At 32.1% G+C, this 15,860-nt stretch overlaps 1 protein-coding gene across 14 annotated transcripts in view; it reads right to left on the bottom strand.

Moving 5' to 3' along the window:
• PAM (peptidylglycine alpha-amidating monooxygenase) overlaps positions 1-15,860 on the bottom strand; it is a 344,584-nt gene that overhangs the window by 62,218 nt on the left and 266,506 nt on the right. The window lies entirely within an intron of this gene.

Raw genomic sequence — 15,860 nt, 5'->3', positions numbered from 1 at the left:
TTTTTTAAATGAAATAAAAGGAAACATAATATATACCATACATTAATTAACTTAAACACTAGTGCAATTTACAATGATTTTTTAACCTATCACAAATTTGTGCCTCAGAATCTATTTAAGACATCAGCTACATGAAGGGGAAACAAATTATGAGCAAGGAAAGCTGGTGTACAAGAAATATAATTTTTAGGAAAAACACTTTAAAGCTAATTATTTCTTGTTTTTGTCAAAAATAAAAACACCTCTAATTTCTGACATACATCTTAGTGTCCCTCACGAAGAAATCACTTACAACTAAGAATTCATCTTGTTTAATTTTTAATTACATTTATATTCCTATATGATAAAAAGTTGAAGTATCTTTCTTATACATTTAAGAAAGTGATAAATAGCTGTTAAATATAGACTACCACAAAATAGTACAATTGAGAAACTTGTATAAGGAAAAAAATTAAACCTCTCTAAAATGATCCAAAGAAATTCTGTTATGTTTATAGTCTTGGTTCAGTGAATTGAATTAGGAATTCTATAGTTGCTTTTGGAAGAAGCCTATCCCAAGTGAAATCTTCTGTCAAAAATTAATTACCAAAATAATAGGGCCAATTTTAGTAAAATGAACAAAGTAAATTATAGCTCAACCAATCTGTTGGATTATAGGAAAAGATTAACTTGTTAATATGAAAATTTTCTGCCCAATACAGTACCCTAAGACACTATTCATTTAATCAGACAAAAATGTTTGGTATATTGGAAGATTTTAAATGAAAATATGAGAATATGAGACCAACAATCTTTTTTTTATTTCAACTCTTGAATAGAGTGTAAAGAACCAAGAAAAAATGAGCCAACTCAGAATTAAATTAAAATTTATCAGTGTCCAATTATTTTTTTAAAAAATAGATAATTTGCTAAGAAAAGAGGGAGTGTAGTAACTGGCTTTGGAATGAAGGAACCTTCAATCAGATTATTCCTCTGTGTTTACCTGTGTGATTCTTGGATAATCATTTAACCTCCTTGGACCTTCCAAGGTTTCTTCTTCTGTTTAAGGAGTAGTTTGGAATAAATGATTTCTAAGATTCCTTCCAGCTCCATATTTCTGATCCTAATATTTCATTTGTAGTAAAGATAGAAAAAAACAAAGAACTAGATCCAATAAACATATGGCTCAACTTTCTCAATCAATCTATAATTGAAATGAGTTTTTTGACTAAAATTTACAGTTATCTCAGGTGCCCCTTTCATTAACATTATAAATAACTTCCATACTTTCAGCAAACCTCATTCCTGTCCAAGTACAGTGATGCTATCTCTATCACTAAACATGTAGGGGAGGGTTGTTTGGAAATTGTAGTAGTAGAAGTAGTAGTTGAGAAGTGAAAAAAAACAACAGGGTAATCAACTTGGGTCTGACTTTGATAAATTCTCCACAGCAGATCTTCCAGATTTAGAACTAAATCATCCTAGATTTCCTTAAGAGAATCTGCTTATTTTTGTCCATAGAGAAAACAAGCCATGTCCATAAACTTCAAACTTAATATTTACTTGATACAAATGAATAAAAATAATTTTTCACAGTGTCTGGTACATAGTATGTATTTAACAAAAAGTTGACTTGAAGATTATAGCAGTTCAGTTTTTTCATGCTTACTGAAAACAATTTAATTCACCAGAGTTAACTTATCAAATCCTAGATATCTACAATTTTATTTTTTATATTCTCTATTTCTGTCCATAGGACCATTATCCTTCTGATCTCTCAATCTCAAAACCTTTGTGTTTTATTCAACTCTTCAGTTTTTATAACTCCACATAGCCAATCTTTTGTCAAATCTTGCCATTTCCACTTTCACAACATCTCTTATATCTGACCTCTTCTTTCTACTTATATAGCTATCACTTTAGTTATCTTATCTCTCACCTACATTACAACAATCTCATAATTTGTCTGCCTGCCTGAAATCTTTACTCCAGTAATTCCTCCACATTTTTACTGAGTTTCCTTAAATATATATCTATGTGAGTCTCCTACTCCCCCAATTCCAATGTCTCCTATTGGCTCTAGAAAAAAAAATGTTAACTCCTTTACGCAGCTTTTAAAGCTCTATACAATCTGCCCCTAACCTATTTTTATTGGACATTATTGCCTCTTCTGCATTGTGTGATTCAACCCCATTAACCTTGTGTCCCTCCCAGGTAATACTACATGTTTCAATTCCATGCCCTTGCATTCATTCTCCCCCTGCCATAAATGTATCCTAAGTTGTATCTTCAATATGAAGCCTTTTCTGATTTCCTCAACTGTTAGATCTCCCTTCAAACTACTATTTATTTATTTTGTATGTATTCTATATATGCTTATATATGCCCTTGTCACCATGCCCATCAGGATGTAAGAATCTCGGGAGTAAGGATTATTTCATCATCTAGCTTTATATCCCCAGTGTGACAGATTATTGAAAGACAGACATAATCTAGTACTAGATTTACAATTAAAGGGTTGTAAGTTTTTTGCCTTTTTTTTTTTCTAAGGAAATTAGGGTTAAGTGATTTGCCCCAGAGTCACACAGCCAGGAAGTGTTAAGTATCTGAGACCAGATTTGAATTCAGATCCTCCTGACTTCAGCACTGGTACTCTATCCACTGCACAAGCTTTATGCTTTTTGATAGGCGATGCCAGGGCTTCTGAGTTGTAGTGCTGTAGTCTTCAATAATCTTGAGCCATTACTATACAAACTGAAGGATTGGACAAAGACTTTAGAGGAAATATAATATGTTTTGAATAAGGGTTTTTTGGGGATATTTCACATTTTGAATTTGTGATTTCCCTTCTGTAGGGAACTCCTATTGAAAAAACTCACCATTGCAAATCAACTTCTTTTCTACCATGTACACTTTTAGAGAACTGTATAAGACTGGGAAGGGTTAAGTGGTTTGCCTAAATCACATTATGATAAGGCAGAAGTGCAGTTTGACCCCAGTTTTCCTGACTCTGACTATGAATGAAGACTGAGGTATAGTCCTTCATTATATGTTTACTAGATAATATTCTATTAGAAATGTGAAAACAAAATTCATCTTGAAGAACAAAAGGTCAAGCATATCAAGGGAATGAATGGAAAAATAGAAAGGCTGGTGGTTTAGCAGTACTAAAACTACTTTATAACGCAGCAGTCATCAAAACCATTTGGTATTGGCTAAGAAACGGTATGTCAGAAATTCAGCATAGACCTATATCTCACAGCCCATACCAAAATCAGTTCAAAATAGATACATGCTTTGGGCATAAAAGATAATATCATAAACAAATTAGGAGAGCAAAGAATAATTTACCTATCAGATCTTTGGAGAAGGGAAGAATTGATGAGAAAAGAACTAGAGAACATTGTAAAAGGCAAAATGGACAACTTTGATTACATTAAATTAAAAAGGTTTCGCATAAACAAAACCAAGAGAAATAAGATTAAAAGGGAAGTACAAAGCTGGGGGAAAAGCTTTACAGTCAGTGTTTCTGATAATGCTTCTAAAATATATAAAGAATTGTGTCAAATTTATAAGAATACAAGTCATTCCTCAACTGATAAATGGTCAAAGGATATGAACAGACAATTTTCAGATGACAAAATTAAAGGCATCTAAATTATATGAAAAAAATGTCCTAACTCACTACTGAGTGGATAAATGCAAATTAAAACAATTCTGAGATACCACCTCATACCTTTTAGATTGGCTAAGATGACAAGAAAAGATAACGATAAAAGTTGGAGGGGATATGGGAAAACTTGGACACTGATACATTGTTGGTGAAGTTGTGAAATGATCCAGCCATTCTGGAGAGCAATCTGGAACTATGCCCAAAGGGCTATCAAACTGTGGATATACCCTTTGACCCAATAGAGCCACTACTGGGTCTATATCAGTGATCCAAAGCAATCCCAATAGACTTTCGACAGAAAATGCCTTTTGCATCCAGAAAAAGAACTATGGAAACTTAATGTAAATCAAACATACTATGCTCATTTTTTTTTCTGTTTCTTTTTCTCTCCCATGGTTTTTCCCTTTTGCTCTGATTTTTCTCTCCTAACATAATTCATAAAGCAATGTATATTAAAAATAAATACATTAAAAAAGAAATACTAAAAATGTTTTCCTGTACTTTAATTGTAAATAGACATTTTTGATTATTAAAGGAATTAAATTTAGGGTAAAAATGTGAAAACAATTTAAAACCAACTTCTAGATTAAAAACTGTTACTATTTTTTTTTATCTGGGGTTAGACCATCCCATGACATTAGCTGTGCAACATTGACGGTTTCCTATTTCCAGGACAGTCATTCTCATGTTCTTGCCAGCATATTATTTTTGCAAGATGGGATAAAGAAGCTTTGATAAAGGCTAAGGAAGCTGTATCATGAGCAGAAAGAGGTGTAATTTGCCCCACCTCCTACTGTGACATCATTCATAATCATATTGCCCATACTGCTTAGGGTACCCCGTCTTATAACTTTTTAACAACTCCAGTGAACTTCCATCCATTTCCTCACCTAGTCCCTCCAACTGATCACTGTGACTGCCCAAAGTCTATAAAGTTGTACCAAAAGTATTGAGAGTGCTGGGAAAATAAAAGCAGAAAATCCATTGGATTCTAAAACAGTACCAGGAACCCAAACCTTGAGTCTTTCTCCATTCTACCACAGATCATATTATCTGGATTATACAAATGAAGGTTCAGCCAAGTAATTTTTCAATTGACTGAGGACCCACAACTATCTTTTGTTTCTAAGGAGACAATTCTTAGAAATCTCATAAGAAAACTAAGAATAACTTAATTTATAAAGGAAACAGATTTTGAAAATAATGCTAAGAGGATCATTTTAAAAGTTCTTTGAGGTACTAGGATCAAAAATAGATTCCCTTTATTTTTGAAGATTGTATAAAGTCTTACTTTTAGTATAATTTTATTAGCAAAAATCACAACTGTTTTAGTAATTTTTCAAATTATATATTCTTATTTCTTATAAAAATCACTAGGAGCTTATTATTTAAAATAAACAGCTTTCATCACTGCTTACTACTATAAGACTTACTTAGTAAATAGAGAATTAATTAAATATTCTTTAACAATTTAGCTGCTAATAAAATATGTCCAATAACAGCCATGTGAATGAAAACTTAACCAAGGCAAGTAAACTGGTAAAGGTAATAACAATCAATAAAATGAAAAACCTCCTTTAAATGATTTAAGTTTGGGGTTCTGAATGAAATATAGCATGCTTTTACCCTTGGATAATTATGTTATTGGTTATTAATTTATTGGGGCAATAGAGGTCAAGTCTGGATTCAGAAAGACCTGAGTTCAAATTTGGCTTCAGACACTTGTTATGTCACTTAACTCTGCTTCAGTTTCCTCATCTGTAAAATGAGTTGGAGAAGGAAATGTCAAGTCATTTCATTATCAGTGCCAAAAAAAACAAACACCAAATAGGGTCATAAAGAGTCAACTATGACTGAAATGACACAGCATTTACCTATTACCAACACTATATATACATAATATTGGTTATGTGTATGTACATATGTGTGTGTGTATGATTTGAAAATTTTTAAAACAAGACCCAAATGAATTTCTCAAGAAATACAAATGAGGTAGATCTAATTTGTTGTTGTTGTTGTTTAAGGACAAGATTTATTTAAACTAAGCAGAATGAATTTTTTTCTTCTCAACGTAAAAAGTCCAGACATAAAACAAGAGAGAGGATGCTCTACTGTGGTGAAAGGTCTTATGTATATTGCTTGTATGGGGATCCCTCTCTGGGAGCCTGACAGTTTGACAAATGATTGCCTGTGTCTACTTGTTCTGTTCTTAGGAAACAAATCCCAAAGCTGTCATTCAGTCAGCCTTCCATTGCCTTGAGGGAAAATTTAGAGCTAGATTTGATAGATAATTTTAATAAGTAAAGATTGGTTTGCTTCTCATAAATCATATCAAACCAGTAGATTTTCAATGAATGAGTATATAAACAAGAAGTATATATTCTTTTAAAATTGCAGTGTGGTGCAATAAGAACAGAAAAACTAATAAAATAATTTGTAGTTTATTTTAGAATCATCAGTGTCTAAAATACACAATTAATTACACAAAAAGGATTGTGTATTTTAAGTGCTAAAACAAGACTTTTTATTTTATGTATGATAGAAAAATTGCTACTTTGTTTTTTAAGGCCAGTTATAGTCTTTTTAACATGTAAGTTCATTTCTCTAGTTCTGCTTCTTTGATAAAGTACATCAATAGTAATTCAGTTTTGTTAGCATAAAATGACTATAAAATTATTCAGTGTTAGAGGACCTGTGAGAGGACCTTTAAGTATCAGGGGTCATGGTGCATTCTCTCTCTACAAATTATAATGTCATATTCTCCGTCGTGGGAATATGCTGACCTTTGTGTAGAAAGATTGATTATAACACGTTATAAAGACTACAACAGAAAGGGGCGTAGAGCAAACTGAATAAAACATGTCAAAGATCTCTTCATACCAAGGAAAGCCCGGAAGGCCAATGCTCAATATGGTGAAGAATAAATGGCGATTATTAGAGATTTCAAACTACATTCTAGTTCAAGTTTTTTTTTTTTTTAACATAAATCTTTAAAAAAAACCCAGAATTTTGCATCTACATCTTGAAATAATACCAGAGGGAAACATAAAGACACAGAATTATCAAGTATTGTTTTGGGGATTTCTTTTGTCTGCTTTTATAACATTTTCTTGATGTCAGCAAATTCACTGCACTGGTTCACTCACTCACTGATTAAGTTTACAGAGAGAAAAAAACTATTCCTGAGAGTAGGCATAAGGGCGACTTTTTATTTGGTTCAATATTCTAGGTATGTCAAACCCTAATTTGTAATTTCTAAGTCCATAGGTGGCTTGATTTAAGGCAACAAAGTATAGTGTAGAGTTTTTCAAACTGAGACATGTCCCTTCTAAGGGAATACAAGAGCCTTTCAGCAATGGTCAAGATTATAGAATTTTCTTCAGTACAAGTTTCACATAAATGTATCATCAACCAATTATTAAGTATTTATTATGTTCACACTGTGGGCCCCCAATTAGTTGCTATCCACTTTTTAAAAAATAAAAAGTTGAGAAAGAAAGATTAATAGAGAATGTAATTCTACTAGTGGGAAGTGGCAAAATTGGAGTCTATCCAAAATTTGGGGCCACCAGTGATAGACCTTCTCTGGTGGGGCTATTCCCCTGCCTGCAAGCCATTCTTTTCATTTGCAACCTTTATCTGAGGCTGATTGGCTGCTCTCCAACCAGGGACCAGAGCAATGTCATCCTCTGTGGGAAGGACATATAGAGACTGCTTATCTAGTCAGTCCCTTCTCTCTTAGGCCCTCAGATAGTGATCCTTTGTCCTCCCAGGTCTTTTATCTCACAGTGCTCTCTTCATCCATACTTTCCTTCTCCTCAGTGAGGGAAGTTATAGGATCAGCTCTACCACAGTGCTAGAGATTGAAGATTTAGTCTTCACTTTAGCTTTGGTTGTTGTTGCCCCTGATATTTGGGGCAATAATTCTATTCATTTCTTCAACCTTTCCTTCCCTGAAAAAAAAAAAAGCTTTATCTGATAGTTCGCCTCTGTTATATTTTTATATGCAAAGAAAGATAATCAAAGAAAACTTAATATGTACTTAATGCTGTCTAAATCTAGAATGTAATTTCCCAAGGCAGGAACTGTTTTAGTCTTGTATCCCCAACACCTGCCACAGTAAGTGGAACATAGTAAGCACTTAATAAATACATGTTGATTGATTGATGTTTGAAAATCCACAACTTATATTAATATCTGTCTGTCCATCAGTGAAAAACATGCATTTTAGATACCTGTTGGAACTGTTTAAATTGCAGTATATTATAATTATAACTAATATAATATATACTTATAAATAGGGCCAAACTGCTAATAATACAGGCTGAAACTCCAGATAGTCCAGGAAAGACAAAGTTTCTGCCAAGATAGAACCTTCCTTGTATCTTCAAGACTCACTCTACTATGTATTTATTATAATGCTTATTGATTCACTGTCTGATATGTAGGGGAACATACATAGGGCACATATATTCATAGGTAAAATGTGTAGGGAATATGTGTGTCCCGGTAACATGCATGGAGATCCACCCTACTACATGCAAGGCTTGCTGCTCATATCTTTTATGACATCATCACCTTATTCCTATTGTTCTCCACTGTACATATATGTATATATATTCACACATGTGAATATATATCTATGTGTATATATTTGTAAGTATACATGCATGTATGCACATATATGTATTATCTCTGCCAGATCTCACTCTATTTGCTCATATACAGGAATTCAGGTCATGAATAAACATAATGCAACTCTTGTTCTTTATTTTACCATGAGGCCCCCACTGTGAGCTAATGACTACCTGTGTTGAGGCATCAGTCTCTGGACCTCTGGGAAATTTACAGATTAATGTTTATCAGAGTCTAGTCAAGGACATGAGAACAGGTGCTTTCTCTATGAGAAAAGATCCAATAATTTATAAAATCAGCAATCTGATCAGTCCAAATGTCTCTACCCTTCTCTTTCCCCCCTCATGCCCATTTCCTCAACCAGCTCTAATGCTCTATCATAACGTTAGATACCAAGATCTATGGAAGTAATAGATTAATACCTCTGCTTCCCCAATACTCACTGGGGAGTCTAGGAAGCCTCACAGATACATAAATGAAGAGAACTTTCCTTTTCTAAAAAGAGTAAATGTGGGAAATTATTATTGTTGTTTTTCTCTGATCCTTCTTTCTCTGCAAGTTGTCTTAATACTAGATATTAAGAAGAGGGTTATCTCAAGACAGACTTGGGAATGAAAACACACTATCTGTGGTTCCCCCCTAGCCTCAATCATCTGTAAAAATAACTATCAATAAATCTCTTTATTATGAGCTTCTAAGTTTTGTGCATGAGTTTTGTTTTTTCTTTCCTGGCATAGACAGTGATTTTACCACAAAATTTACCATAAAAAGACATGCATTTGATCCTAAATATCACAAATAGAATAATGAGTAGGAGAATTTGACCAATTTTCCTTTCCATTAAAAAAAAGGAGCACAAGAAGAAATGAGTAGAATTAGAAGAACAATTTATACGATAAGAACACTATTGTAAAGAGAAACCACATTTGTTGTAAACTTTGAAAGACTTGGGAACTCTGATTAATGCAATGAGAAACCACAATTCCAAAGAGGGAATAATGAAACATGATGCCTTCTCCTGAAAAGCAATGGGCTCAGAGCTCATATGGAGACTATTGTTTTTTCTTTTTCTTTTTTTCTGGAAGTGGTCAATCTGTTTTGCTTGACTATATTATTTATAACAAGGACTTTATTTTTCTTGCTTTCTCAATGGAGGTTGGGGAAAGAAAGTGAGCAGAGAAGGCACATTTTCACTTGAAATAAAATAAAATTTAACTTAATAAAAAAGAAAAATGCTGCAGAACCAGAAAAATAGCACTAATTCACATCATGGGACAGGAGTGCTGACATATGGAGTACAAAATGATCAATAGTTTATTGGAATAAATTCCAGTGACTTCTTTTTTTTCCAAAACTGGAATTTCAACTACATACTAGGAAAATTGCTTATGGCATGTGCAACATGTGAAGAGTTTTAGTACTAGCCCTAACTTTTGTTTCTAGACCATGGAGTATGTTGGTCATTTCTCTATATCCTTTGTGCAGTTCAAGGAAAGAATACTGTATTTTAAATCAAATAACCTATCTTTGAATCATAACACATATACTACATGTTTTAAAATTTAATTCTTAGAACTAAAAAATGTTAATTTTAGGTAATGCCTTTTCCTCCATGAAATGATTCCTAAATTTCTTTTTAATTCTAAGTCTAAGATTCTATTATCCTAAGGACAAACCTCATAGAAGGGAGCTAGGAAAATTTAGGAGGAAGCCCCAGGATCTCCTCCAGATTTTTGAGGATTTGAGATTCAAATGAGATCAAAGATCACTACCACAGGGTGAGTGATCTTTATGGACAAAGCATGTTATTCCAGATTTCTTCAGAGGAAGAAAGTTTAGAAGTACTGAATTGGTGATACCTTTTTCAAAAGGGAGAGCTGATATACTATTTCAGATTTTTGATTACTACTATCATCACCATCACTACTACTCCTACCACTTTTTTTTTTTAATGAAAAAAAAAAGCATTGGTCAAATTTTCCCACTCATTCTTCTTTCTACTTCTAGGGACAAATGCATGTCAAAGTGAGTGATTTTATGGTAAATCAGCATCCCTGGCAGAAAAGCTCACCTACATCATAAACAATGGAATGCTCAGGCCTTCTAAATCAATCCAGGGGATCCTATAGGCCAGGAATGGTAACATGGGAGGGGCATTGTGTTAGCCATGGGAAACTTTTATATCTATACCTTTTCCTGTGATATTTACTTAAACACAAATTGGGTTGTGTACAACACTTATCTCTGTGGATATCAATTCTTGCTGATGCAGAAATCTCAGAGGATCAATGTATTTTGTAATTGGAAGGAGACAAAAATCCCATTATCTGCAGTATGAAGATAAATTCTAAACAATACTTTTTTTTTATTTGTAGTCAAATCATATTACTTTCTGACAAACGTTTAAGATTAAAATTCCATCTTCCATTCAGTTGCTAAAGTGATTTTCTTAAAGCACAATTTCATGATACTCTCTCATTTGATCTCCAAGATCAAATACAAAATCCTCTGTTCAAAGCCCTTTATAGGGCTTTGTTTTCCTTCCTCCCATCATCCCTTACCTTTTCCCAATATTTTTACACCGTACTCCTTGTTGGATACTTTTCAATCCAAATGATATTGACCTTACTGTGTAATACACTCTATGTCTTGGCGCAGGGCATTTTTTCTGACTGTTCCCTTTGCTAGACTGATTTCCCTCATCTTAATCTCTAGGCTTCTCTTATTTCCTTCAAGTCCCAATTAAAATCCTTCTTTCTAAAGGAAGCTTTTCTTAATCGTATCAGTACTAGAGCCTTTCCTTTCTTGATTATTTCCCATTTATTCTATACACAGCTTGTTTGATATGGTTGCTCACATGTTGTCTTCCTCATTAGATTATAAGCTTCTACTATTTTTGACTTTTTCCCATCCAGAGCATTTAAAATGGGGTTTGGTACATGCTTACTGAATGAGTGACCAAACATTTTGAGATTCAAATAACAGAAACATTCTAATGTCCAAGGAATTTTTAACCTTCACAGAACTTGTTTAAAAATTATAAAAAATTAGATGCAATTAATTACTGGAAGGAAAAAAATGTTCATTTGGTTTGTACAATCAAACTTTTAAAAAGTCTATTATTCAGAAAAGAGCAAGGATAAAAATCTACTAATTAAGATTTCACTTATATATAAAAGAAACTTTCTTTGATACCAGTTTTCTAGAAGTTCTGATGTTTTACAACTAACTAAAAATGGGAAGCTCAGTGAAGCTTCTGTTTGCATTGAAACACAATGATGGTGATGCAGCTGTCAAATACAGTCTTATACCAAATGATCTGTATATAACTATTACTCTTTGGGAATTCTCATATAGCAGGTATTTTTTAAATGGCACACATTTTGCTGTCTTTTTACATCACTAAATTAACTTGTTTTGTGTCTGTATATGTTTCAGTCAGATTAGTGTGAATATTTTTCATATCATTACAGTAAGCAATGATTTTTATGGCTAAAATAAATTGCTTCTAATCCTAGCAATTTTAAGTCATTAAGTTGATACTTGTCTTTTAAAATTCATACCCATTGGGCATTAGAGCCAATAGACTTTTCATTGGTTAAACTTATACATACAAATACATTTTATATTTATTTTCATGCATACATAAATATACATATTACAATCATTTTAAGAAAACAAAGTTTACTGAATAAGTTGCTATAAAAATTGCAGTGCTAAAATATCTAGATTTTTAAAAATGCCCTTATTTTGACAGTTTAAAAAGGACAGTTTCTTTGATAGTGAAGACAATGCTATGATAAGCATAAAATTAATAATGATCTTTTTTTTTAAAAAAAAAATGAAATGTTTTGCAAAAAATATACTGACTGGGGCAGCTAGATGGTGCAGTGGATAGAGTTCTGGCCCTGAACTCAGAAGGACCTGAGTTCAAATCTGACCTCAGACACTTAATACTTCCTAGCTGTGTGACCCTGGGCAAGTCACATAACTCCAACTGCCTCAGGGGAAAAATTAAAAAAAATTAAAAACATATATTGATTATCAATATCTAACTAAAGTTTCTGAATAACCAAAATTAAGTTAATTTCAATGCTTAAAGTACCAAAACCAATTTTTTAGATACATCTTCTAAGTTCTATCAGGATTTTTTTTTCTAGTCTCACTGTGTGCGCATTCTTTTCTTCTGGTGTTGTTTGCTTTTTCAATTATATTGTTTCATGAGATAGGATTTTCTAGTGGATAATAAGCTATCCTTGTAGTCAAAAATATCTGAGTTTTTGATACATCTTCATTGTGTAGCCAGAGTCAAGAAAGTTAATCTCTCAATTTTCTACACAACTTTATAAAACCATAAATTATAAATGACTTGCTAATCTGCAGCAGTGGAGAGTGTTTTCATATCAGGAGCTTCCTAAACTGATGAAATCCCCTAAACAGACCATTTTCCTCTCTTTACTTGCCCAAATCATTAAGATCTTTCCATATTTCTTTTTATTCTTCACAGTTTTAAATAAGTCATAGCATTCTGTTTCATTAAAGTACTCCAATTTAAATAAATGTCCCCCACTTCTTGGAATTTGATTGCTTTTATATTTTTGCCTATAAAATCTTTACACTGAAAGCTCTTTTTTGCTGTTCTTAATAACTTTTTCAGGATACTAATCCAGTAATGAGGTTATGACATAAAAGGGTTAGCTGATTTTTGAGTTACCATATGGTCAGACTGCTCTCCTAAACCAAATGGAAATTTCATATTTTACCGTTCATGAATGAGTGTACCTTTTTTCTCCACAATCTATGTTTTTGCAGTTTTCAATTATTTTTGAAAATTTAGATCTAAGTTGTACCTCACAGTTATTTAAATTTAGATCTCTTTAAATACTTTAAAATGATAATAAATGATTTGTATTTTACCCTTTGACATTATTTGTTCATATTCTTTGACTCTTAAATATTGTGTGAATTAGAACTTTATGACTAAATAGTGCCTATATAGATTCTAACAATAACATTTTTACTTATTTTCATGAATATTTTTGCCTATCTTTAATTTTTTTTCCTCAGTATAAAATTTTATGTTTGTATCCTATTCTGATGTCTTTTCATAGTATAGAGGTAACCCTTGAACCAAAAGACCAAAAGCTTTCGCAGATCCAGATCTTACTCTGTAAAATACTTCAACTATGGTCCTGACAATGCCTGTTTTCTGTGGATTGTCCTAGATGAAGGCAGGGAGGCTGGTTACTTGGTGATAAATTCTTCTTCCTTGACAACTCATGTAAAAAGCAAAAATACAAAATGATCCTGTGTAGCTTCCTTTAAATTTTGCAGTGATGGTTACAGAAATATTGAAGAAAGATTAGAGGATAACTGGATGATAGGGGCTATCATAGATGGGATATAGTATGGACCACTGGAAGAAGAACCCATGGTATAGACCCATTGAAGTAAATATATTTTTCCTAACATTACTTCTATTTGCTAATTAACAGTAATAATTAAAATATTTTCACAATTAACATACTTAATTTTATTTTCTTCCGTTTTTCATATTATTTTACTCTAATGTAATATCTTTGTTATATTCTTACTCTAAAACTTCAACAAACACAGTGTGTTTGTTAATTTTTTAAGTTGAGATTAAGTTAGATAATTTTTATTGTGTTGAGGAAAAATATTATGTACTCATTCCACAATAAGGGATAGAATTGACTCTGGATTCTCTAAGTCTTTGATAGCAAATTGCAGCCTCTAGCAGGTTCCATCCTAATAAGCATTGAGAACAGTCCCAGTGACAGATCAAATCTGTTTTCTGAGGATAAGAAGAGATGAAGAAGCAGAGGTCTGATGCCTTTAGGGATGGGTCTTCTGGTGATAAACTGTTTGGTAATGGCAACCCTTAAAACAAATGAACAAAAGTACGTACACACACACACACACACACACACACACACACAAGTTCTCTATGCTACCTTTCTACTTCTGTAGTAAAGATAGCACAGTGGTGGAAAAGATGGCACAGGGTGCTAAGAATCACATAATTTTAGATGATGTATAAATTTTAACTTAATTATTACTACTTTAAGTGTAAAGTCTTTGTTAAATTATAAAAAAATAAATGGGCGTATGGATGGAGAAGCTGCATCATATCATTCTTAATATTCTTGCTAAGAATAAAATCAGAAGAAAGAAGGCAGCTACAGTTAAATTGAAAACCAGCTATATATTCCTTAGAGAGGATAAGAGAAAAGTCAGCAAAATTGGTTTTATGTTATAGCCAAAAACAACAAGAAATTTTTATAGGATATCTCATTATGTTATATTTCGGTGCTCATGAACAGGTATTTGCAAAAAGAGTATCATGAAAATAATAAAGCTTATTTACAAACATTGGTTTACAAAGAATGAAGAAACAGAAAAAGAATGACACTCCAAATAAATCAAAATACATTCTGATATTCAATGGCTTAAATGAAAAGTTAGAAATAGACAAGGAAAGTGAGAAATATATCAAAAAAGCATGGGGCAGAAAAAAGAAATGAGAGTCAAAAACTTATAGGCTCATAGAAGACTCATGCTTTTATATGAACACTTTTTTTGAGGAAAAAAATGATAGGAGATAGTTATGGTAAGCACCAAATAACATTACAAAAATGAAGTTAATTCTATTTTAAAATCTAGAAAAAATAATTATTGAAGCAGTATTCATATCTGAATCAAATGTTTGAACAATCAAATCAATGTCTTGTTTGAAAAACAATCAAAATTAATAAAAAGAAGAATGAGGAAAAAAAGATATATAATGCAAATGAAATAATTCATTATTTAAAATATGGCAGAATTTACATTAATATTATTTTTAATAATTCTATATAAAAAACTTAGTTATCATTTACTGTGATAAGGAAACCAAAAAACTAAAAACTTGACCCTAGCACACTAATTACTTACTTGTCAAGCAGAGAGAAATGATGGCCAATATGGGTTAGAATATAAATTCTTTAGTAAAATATTATGAAGTATAGTATATAATTATTAAAAGATTTATCTCATAAATCAGAAAGAATGAATCATGGCTAACACTGGTTTAAATAAAGCTTGAGAGGAGATCCAATGGTGGTTCCAAAGGCTTTTAAGAAAGAAATGGAAGGAGAATAATACACAGAAGAAAAATGAAAATTATCTGCAAAATTTTGTGACAAATTAAATTTGTCATAAAATATAATTGAATCACTACACTTGGACTCTTACATCAGAATCCTGGATTGCTATAAAGGAAATAGAAAAGCTACTGGACAGAAGAAATATGGTAAAATCATCCAGAGGAAATCTATGCCTAATGTGACAAAGTTGTGCCAATATTAAGAAAGGAATTAGAGTTCACAAGACAAGGAAAGGAATGTATCAGAGATATAAACAAATCTTGGAATAGAAATAAAAAAGACAATCTGGGAAATATCAACAACCATTGACCTTCATGCTTATTTTCTTATCAGTATCAAAACCTTCTTAAGAATCATCTACTTTTAAAGGGACTCCTCATTGAAGGTATTAGTAAGAAAATTAGATT

The sequence above is a fragment of the Sminthopsis crassicaudata genome, chromosome 1 (assembly GCF_048593235.1).
Source record: "Sminthopsis crassicaudata isolate SCR6 chromosome 1, ASM4859323v1, whole genome shotgun sequence".
NCBI lineage: Eukaryota > Metazoa > Chordata > Mammalia > Dasyuromorphia > Dasyuridae > Sminthopsis > Sminthopsis crassicaudata.
This window is presented reverse-complemented; position numbering and strand designations above follow the sequence as displayed.